Source organism: Watersipora subatra, chromosome 5 (genome assembly GCF_963576615.1).
Source record: "Watersipora subatra chromosome 5, tzWatSuba1.1, whole genome shotgun sequence".
Classification (NCBI taxonomy): domain Eukaryota; kingdom Metazoa; phylum Bryozoa; class Gymnolaemata; order Cheilostomatida; family Watersiporidae; genus Watersipora; species Watersipora subatra.
The window spans coordinates 23,159,602-23,171,146 of NC_088712.1; positions in this window are offsets into that span (position 1 = coordinate 23,159,602).

An 11,545-nucleotide genomic window follows, 5' to 3' on the forward strand; every position below is an offset into this window, starting at 1 on the left:
AATAATTGTACATATACTTATTCTCAGTACTTTATTAACACACCTGATGATCTCTTACTACACATTATAATAATTGTACACATACTTATTATCTGTACTTTGTTAACACACCTGGTGATCTCTTACAGCACTTTATAATAATTGTACACATACTTATTCTCTTTACTTTATTAACACTCTTGATGATCTCTTACTACACTTTATAATAATTGTACACATACTTATTATCTGTTCTTTGTTAACACACCTGGTGATCTCTTACAGCACTTTATAATAATTGTACATATACTTATTCTCAGTACTTTATTAACACACCTGATGATCTTTTACTACACTTCATAATAATTGTACACATACTTATTATCTGTACTTTGTTAACACACCTGGTGATCTCTTACAGCACTTTATAATAATTGTACACATACTTATTCTCTGTACTTTATTAACACCCCTAATGATCTCTTACAGCACTTTATAATAATTGTACATATACTTATTTTCAGTACTTTATTAACACTCTTGATGATCTCTTACAGCACTTTATAATAATTGTACATATACTTAATATCTGTACTTTATTAACACTCTTGATGAACTCTTACAGCACTTTATAATAATTGTACATATACTTATTATCTGTACTTTAATAACACTCCTGATGATCTCTTACTACACTTTATAATAATTGAACATATACTTATTCTCTGTACTTTATTAACACTCCTGATGATCTCTGACAGCACTTTATAATAATTGTACATATACTTATTCTCTGTACTTTATTAATACTCCTGATGATCTCTTACAGCACTTTATAATAATTGTACACATACTTATTGTCAGTACTTTATTAACACTCCTGATGATCTTTTACAGCACTTTAGAATAATTGTACACATACTTATTCTCTGTACTTTATTAACACTCCTGATGATCTCTTACTACACTTTATAATAATTGTACACATACTTATTCTCTGTATTTTATTAACACTCTTGATGGTCTTTTACTACACTTTATAATAATTGTACACGTACTTATTCTCTGTACTTTTTTACCACACCTGATGATCTCTCACAGCACTTTATAATAATTGTACATATACTTATTCTCAGTACTTTATTAACACTCTTGACGATCTCTTACAGCACTTTATAATAATTGTACATATACTTATTCTCAGTACTTTATTAACACTCTTGATGATCTCTTACAGCACTTTATAATAATTGTACACATACTTATTCTCAGTACTTTATTAACACTCCTAATGATCTCTTACAGTACTTTATAATAATTGTACATATACTAATTCTCTGTACTTTATTAACACTCTTGATGATCTCTTACAGCACTTTATAATAATTGTACACATACTTATTCTCAGTACTTTATTAACACTCCTGATGATCTTTTAATACACTTTATAATAATTGTACATATACTTAATATCTGTACTTTATTAACACTCTTGATGAACTCTTACAGCGCTTTATAATAATTGTACATATACTTATTCTCTGTACTTTATTAACACTCTTGATGATCTCTTACAGCACTTTATAATAATTGTACATATACTTAATATCTGTACTTTATTAACACTCTTGATGAACTCTTACAGCACTTTATAATAATTGTACATATACTTATTATCTGTACTTTAATAACACTCCTGATGATCTCTTACTACATTTTATAATAATTGTACATATACTTATTCTCTGTACTTTATGAACAATCCTGATGATCTCTGACAGCACTTTATAATAATTTTACATATACTTATTCTCTGTACTTTATTAACACTCTTGATGATCTCTTACAGCACTTTATAATAATTGTACATATACTTATTCTCTGTACTTTATTAATACTCCTGATGTTCTCTTACAGCACTTTATAATAATTGTACACATACTTATTCTCAGTACTTTATTAACACTCCTGATGACCTTTTACAGCACTTTATAATAATTGTACACATACTTATTCTCTGTACTTTATTTACACTCTTGATGATCTCTTACTACACTTTATAATAATTGTACACATACTTATTCTCTGTATTTTATTAACACTCTTGATGGTCTTTTACTACACTTTATAATAATTGTACACATACTTATTCTCTGTACTTTTTTACCACACCTGATGATCTCTTACAGCACTTCATAATAATTGTACATATACTTATTCTCAGTACTTTATTAACACTCTTGATGATCTCTTACAGCACTTTATAATAATTGTACATATACTTATTCTCTGTAATTTATTAACACTCCTGATGATCTCTTACAGCACTTTATAATAATTGTATATATACTTATTCTCTGTACTTTATTAACACTCTTGATGATCTCTTACAGCACTTTATAATAATTGTACATATACTTATTCTCTGTACTTTATTAACACTCCTAATGATCTCTTACAGCACTTTATAATAATTATACATATACTTATTCTCTGTACTTTATTAACACACCTGATGATCTCTTACTACACTTTGTAATAATTGAACATATACTTATTCTCTGTACTTTATTAACACTCCTAATGATCTCTTACAGCACTTTATAATAATTATACATATACTTATTCTCTGTACTTTATTAACACACCTGATGATCTCTTACTGCACTTTATAATAATTGTACACATACTTATTATCTGTACTTTGTTAACACACCTGGTGATCTCTTACAGCACTTTATAATAATTGTACATATACTTATTCTCAGTACTTTATTAACACACCTGATGATCTTTTACAACACTTTATAATAATTGTACACATACTTATTATCTGTTCTTTGTTAACACACCTGGTGATCTCTTACAGCACTTTATAATAATTGTACATATACTTATTCTCAGTACTTTATTAACACACCTGATGATCTTTTACTACACTTCATAATAATTGTACCCATACTTATTATCTGTACTTTGTTAACACACCTGGTGATCTCTTACAGCACTTTATAATAATTGTACACATACTTATTCTCTGTACTTTATTAACACCCCTAATGATCTCTTACAGCACTTTATAATAATTGTACATATACTTATTCTCAGTACTTTATTAACACTCTTGATGATCTCTTACAGCACTTTATAATAATTGTACATATACTTAATATCTGTACTTTATTAACACTCTTGATGAACTCTTACAGCACTTTATAATAATTGTACATATACTTATTATCTGTACTTTAATAACACTCCTGATGATCTCTTACTACACTTTATAATAATTGAACATATACTTATTTTCTGTACTTTATTAACACTCCTGATGATCTCTGACAGCACTTTATAATAATTGTACATATACTTATTCTCTGTACTTTATTAATACTCCTGATGATCTCTTACAGCACTTTATAAGAATTGTACACATACTTATTGTCAGTACTTTATTAACACTCCTGATGATCTTTTACAGCACTTTAGAATAATTGTACACATACTTATTCTCTGTACTTTATTAACACTCTTGATGATCTCTTACTACACTTTATAATAATTGTACACATACTTATTCTCTGTATTTTATTAACACTCTTGATGGTCTTTTACTACACTTTATAATAATTGTACACATACTTATTCTCTGTACTTTTTTACCACACCTGATGATCTCTCACAGCACTTTATAATAATTGTACATATACTTATTCTCAGTACTTTATTAACACTCTTGACGATCTCTTACAGCACTTTATAATAATTGTACATATACTTATTCTCAGTACTTTATTAACACTCTTGATGATCTCTTACAGCACTTTATAATAATTGTACACATACTTATTCTCAGTACTTTATTAACACTCCTAATGATCTCTTACAGCACTTTATAATAATTGTACATATACTTATTATCTGTACTTTAATAACACTCCTGATGATCTCTTACTACACTTTATAATAATTGTACATATACTTATTCTCTGTACTTTATGAACAATCCTGATGATCTCTGACAGCACTTTATAATAATTTTACATATACTTATTCTCTGTACTTTATTAACACTCTTGATGATCTCTTACAGCACTTTATAATAATTGTACATATACTTATTCTCTGTACTTTATTAATACTCCTGATGTTCTCTTACAGCACTTTATAATAATTGTACACATACTTATTCTCAGTACTTTATTAACACTCTTGATGATCTCTTACTACACTTTATAATAATTGTACACATACTTATTCTCTGTATTTTATTAACACTCTTGATGGTCTTTTACTACACTTTATAATAATTGTACACATACTTATTCTATGTACTTTATTAACACTCTTGATGATCTCTTACTACACTTTATAATAATTGTACACATACTTATTCTCTGTATTTTAATAACACTCTTGATGGTCTTTTACTACACTTTATAATAATTGTACACATACTTATTCTCTGTACTTTTTTACCACACCTGATGATCTCTTACAGCACTTCATAATAATTGTACATATACTTATTCTCAGTACTTCATTAACACTCTTGATGATCTCTTACAGCACTTTATAATAATTGTACATATACTTATTCTCTGTACTTTATTAACACTCCTGATGATCTCTTACAGCACTTTATAATAATTGTACATATACTTAATATCTGAACGTTATTAACACTCTTGATGAACTCTTACAGCACTTTATAATAATTGTACATATACTTATTATCTGTACTTTAATAACACTCCTGATGATCTCTTACTACACTTTATAATAATTGAACATATACTTATTTTCTGTACTTTATTAACACTCCTGATGATCTCTGACAGCACTTTATAATAATTGTACATATACTTATTCTCTGTACTTTATTAATACTCCTGATGATCTCTTACAGCACTTTATAATAATTGTACACATACTTATTGTCAGTACTTTATTAACACTCCTGATGATCTTTTACAGCACTTTAGAATAATTGTACACATACTTATTCTCTGTACTTTATTAACACTCTTGATGATCTCTTACTACACTTTATAATAATTGTACACATACTTATTCTCTGTATTTTATTAACACTCTTGATGGTCTTTTACTACACTTTATAATAATTGTACACATACTTATTCTCTGTACTTTTTTACCACACCTGATGATCTCTCACAGCACTTTATAATAATTGTACATATACTTATTCTCAGTACTTTATTAACACTCTTGACGATCTCTTACAGCACTTTATAATAATTGTACATATACTTATTCTCAGTACTTTATTAACACTCTTGATGATCTCTGACAGCACTTTATAATAATTGTACACATACTTATTCTCAGTACTTTATTAACACTCCTAATGATCTCTTACAGCACTTTATAATAATTGTACATATACTTATTATCTGTACTTTAATAACACTCCTGATGATCTCTTACTACACTTTATAATAATTGTACATATACTTATTCTCTGTACTTTATGAACAATCCTGATGATCTCTGACAGCACTTTATAATAATTTTACATATACTTATTCTCTGTACTTTATTAACACTCTTGATGATCTCTTACAGCACTTTATAATAATTGTACATATACTTATTCTCTGTACTTTATTAATACTCCTGATGTTCTCTTACAGCACTTTATAATAATTGTACACATACTTATTCTCAGTACTTTGTTAACACTCTTAATGATCTCTTACTACACTTTATAATAATTGTACACATACTTATTCTCTGTATTTTATTAACACTCTTGATGGTCTTTTACTACACTTTATAATAATTGTACACATACTTATTCTCTGTACTTTATTAACACTCTTGATGATCTCTTACTACACTTTATAATAATTGTACACATACTTATTCTCTGTATTTTATTAACACTCTTGATGGTCTTTTACTACACTTTATAATAATTGTACACATACTTATTCTCTGTACTTTTTTACCACACCTGATGATCTCTTACAGCACTTCATAATATTTGTACATATACTTATTCTCAGTACTTCATTAACACTCTTGATGATCTCTTACAGCACTTTATAATAATTGTACATATACTTATTCTCTGTACTTTATTAACACTCCTGATGATCTCTTACAGCACTTTATAATAATTGTACATAAACTTATTCTCTGTACTTTATTAACACTCTTGATGATCTCTTACAGCACTTTATAATAATTGTACATATACTTATTCTCTGTACTTTATTAACACTCCTGATGATCTCTTACTACACTTTATAATAATTGAACATATACTTATTCTCTGTACTTTATTAACACTCCTAATGATCTCTTACAGCACTTTATAATAATTATACATATACTTATTCTCTGTACTTTATTAACACACCTGATGATCTCTTACTACACTTTATAATAATTGTACACATACTTATTCTCAGTACTTCATTAACACCCCTAATGATCTCTTACAGCACTTTATAATAATTGTACATATACTTATTCTCAGTACTTTATTAACACACCTGATGATCTCTTACTACACTTTATAATAATTGTACACATACTTATTATCTGTACTTTGTTAACACACCTGGTGATCTCTTACAGCACTTTATAATAAGTGTACACATACTTATTCTCTTTACTTTATTAACACTCTTGATGATCTCTTACTACACTTTATAATAATTGTACACATACTTATTATCTGTTCTTTGTTAACACACCTGGTGATCTCTTACAGCACTTTATAATAATTGTACATATACTTATTCTCAGTACTTTATTAACACACCTGATGATCTTTTACTACACTTCATAATAATTGTACACATACTTATTATCTGTACTTTGTTAACACACCTGGTGATCTCTTACAGCACTTTATAATAATTGTACACATACTTATTCTCTGTACTTTATTAACACCCCTAATGATCTCTTACAGCACTTTATAATAATTGTACATATACTTATTTTCAGTACTTTATTAACACTCTTGATGATCTCTTACAGCACTTTATAATAATTGTACATATACTTAATATCTGTACTTTATTAACACTCTTGATGAACTCTTACAGCACTTTATAATAATTGTACATATACTTATTATCTGTACTTTAATAACACTCCTGATGATCTCTTACTACACTTTATAATAATTGAACATATACTTATTCTCTGTACTTTATTAACACTCCTGATGATCTCTGACAGCACTTTATAATAATTGTACATATACTTTTTCTCTGTACTTTATTAATACTCCTGATGATCTCTTACAGCACTTTATAATAATTGTACACATACTTATTGTCAGTACTTTATTAACACTCCTGATGATCTTTTACAGCACTTTAGAATAATTGTACACATACTTATTCTCTGTACTTTATTAACACTCTTGATGATCTCTTACTACACTTTATAATAATTGTACACATACTTATTCTCTGTATTTTATTAACACTCTTGATGGTCTTTTACTACACTTTATAATAATTGTACACATACTTATTCACTGTACTTTTTTACCACACCTGATGATCTCTCACAGCACTTTATAATAATTGTACATATACTTATTCTCAGTACTTTATTAACACTCTTGACGATCTCTTACAGCACTTTATAATAACTGTACATATACTTATTCTCAGTACTTTATTAACACTCTTGATGATCTCTTACAGCACTTTATAATAATTGTACACATACTTATTCTCAGTACTTTATTAACACTCCTAATGATCTCTTACAGTACTTTTTAATAATTGTACATATACTAATTCTCTGTACTTTATTAACACTCTTGATGATCTCTTACAGCACTTTATAATAATTGTACACATACTTATTCTCAGTACTTTATTAACACTCCTGATGATCTTTTAATACACTTTATAATAATTGTACATATACTTAATATCTGTACTTTATTAACACTCTTGATGAACTCTTACAGCACTTTATAATAATTGTACACATACTTATTCTCTGTATTTTATTAACACTCTTGATGGTCTTTTACTACACTTTATAATAATTGTACACATACTTATTCTCTGTTTTTTTTTACCACACCTGATGATCTCTTACAGCACTTTATAATAATTGTACATATACTTATTCTCAGTACTTTATTAACACTCTTGACGATCTCTTACAGCATTTTATAATAATTGTACATATACTTATTCTCAGTACTTTATTAACACTCTTGATGATCTCTTACAGCACTTTATAATAATTGTACACATACTTATTCTCAGTACTTTATTAACACTCCTAATGATCTCTTACAGTACTTTATAATAATTGTACATATACTAATTCTCTGTACTTTATTAACACTCTTGATGATCTCTTACAGCACTTTATAATAATTGTACACATACTTATTCTCAGTACTTTATTAACACTCCTGATGATCTTTTAATACACTTTATAATAATTGTACATATACTTAATATCTGTACTTTATTAACACTCTTGATGAACTCTTACAGCACTTTATAATAATTGTACATATACTTATTCTCTGTACTTTATTAACACTCTTGATGATCTCTTACAGCACTTTATAATAATTGTACATATACTTAATATCTGTACTTTATTAACACTCCTGATGATCTCTTACTACACTTTATAATAATTGTACATATACTTATTCTCTGTACTTTATGAACAATCCTGATGATCTCTGACAGCACTTTATAATAATTGTACATATACTTATTCTCTGTACTATATTAACACTCTTGATGATCTCTTACAGCACTTTATAATAATTGTACATATACTTATTCTCTGTACTTTATTAATACTCCTGATGTTCTCTTACAGCACTTTATAATAATTGTACACATACTTATTCTCAGTACTTTATTAACACTCCTGATGACCTTTTACAGCACTTTAGAATAATTGTACACATACTTATTCTCTGTACTTTATTAACGCTCTTGATGATCTCTTACTACACTTTATAATAATTGTACACATACTTATTCTCTGTATTTTATTAACACTCTTGATGGTCTTTTACTACACTTTATAATAATTGTACACATACTTATTCTCTGTACTTTTTTACCACACCTGATGATCTCTTACAGCACTTTATAATAATTGTACATATACTTATTCTCAGTACTTTATTAACACTCTTGATGATCTCTTACAGCACTTTATAATAATTGTACATATACTTATTCTCTGTACTTTATTAACACTCCTGATGATCTCTTACAGCACTTTATAATAATTGTACATATACTTATTCTCTGTACTTTATTAACACTCTTGATGATCTCTTACAGCACTTTATAATAATTGTACATATACTTTTTCTCTGTACTTTATTAACACCCCTAATGATCTCTTACAGCACTTTATAATAATTGAACATATACTTATTCTCTGTACTTTATTAACACTCCTGATGATCTCTGACAGCACTTTATAATAATTGTACGTATACTTATTCTCTGTACTTTATTAATACTCCTGATGATCTCTTACAGCACTTTATAATAATTGTACACATACTTATTGTCAGTACTTTATTAACACTCCTGATGATCTTTTACAGCACTTTAGAATAATTGTACACATACTTATTCTCTGTACTTTATTAACACTCTTGATGATCTCTTACTACACTTTATAATAATTGTACACATACTTATTATCTGTACTTTTTTACCACACCTGATGATCTCTCACAGCACTTTATAATAATTGTACACATACTTATTATCAGTACTTTATTAACACTCTTGACGATCTCTTACAGCACTTTATAATAATTGTACATATACTTATTCTCAGTACTTTATTAACACTCTTGATGATCTCTTACAGCACTTTATAATAATTGTACACATACTTATTCTCAGTACTTTATTAACACTCCTAATGATCTCTTACAGTACTTTATAATAATTGTACATATACTAATTCTCTGTACTTTATTAACACTCTTGATGATCTCTTACAGCACTTTATAAAAATTGTACACATACTTATTCTCAGTACTTTATTAACACTCCTGATGATCTTTTAATACACTTTATAATAATTGTACATATACTTAATATCTGTACTTTATTAACACTCTTGATGAACTCTTACAGCACTTTATAATAATTGTACATATACTTATTCTCTGTACTTTATTAACACTTTTGATGATCTCTTACAGCACTTTATAATAATTGTACATATACTTAATATCTGTACTTTATTAACACTCTTGATGAACTCTTACAGCACTTTATAATAATTGTACATATACTTATTATCTGTACTTTAATAACACTCCTGATGATCTCTTACTACACTTTATAATAATTGTACATATACTTATTCTCTGTACTTTATGAACAATCCTGATGATCTCTGACAGCACTTTATAATAATTTTACATATACTTATTCTCTGTACTTTATTAACACTCTTGATGATCTCTTACAGCACTTTATAATAATTGTACATATACTTATTCTCTGTACTTTATTAATACTCCTGATGTTCTCTTACAGCACTTTATAATAATTGTACACATACTTATTCTCAGTACTTTATTAACACTCCTGATGACCTTTTACAGCACTTTAGAATAATTGTACACATACTTATTCTCTGTACTTTATTAACACTCTTGATGATCTCTTACTACACTTTATAATAATTGTACACATACTTATTCTCTGTATTTTATTAACACTCTTGATGGTCTTTTACTACACTTTATAATAATTGTACACATACTTATTCTCTGTACTTTTTTACCACACCTGATGATCTCTTACAGCACTTCATAATAATTGTACATATACTTATTATCAGTACTTTATTAACACTCTTGATGATCTCTTACAGCACTTTATAATAATTGTACATATACTTATTCTCTGTACTTTATTAACACTCCTGATGATCTCTTACAGCACTTTATAATAATTGTACATATACTTATTCTCTGTACTTTATTAACACTCTTGATGATCTCTTACAGCACTTTATAATAATTGTACATATACTTTTTCTCTGTACTTTATTAACACTCCTGATGATCTCTTACAGCACTTTATAATAATTGTACATATACTTATTCTCAGTACTTTATTAACACTCTTGATGTTCTCTTACAGCACTTTATAATAATTGTACATATACTTATTCTCAGTACTTTATTAACACTCCTGATGATCTCTTACAGCACTTTATAATAATTGTACATATACTTATTCTCAGTAATTTATTAACACTCCTGATCATCTCTTACTACACTTTATAATAATTGTACATATACTTATTCTCAGTACTTTATTAAAACTCCTAATGATCTCTTACAGTACTTTATAATATTTGTACATATACTTATTCTCTGTACTTTATTAACACACCTGATGATCTCTTACAGCACTTCATAATAATTGTACATATACTTATTCTCAGTACTTTATTAACACTCCTGATGATCTCTTACAGCAATTTAGAATAATTGTACCCATACTGATTCTCTGTACTTTATTATCACTCTTGATGATCT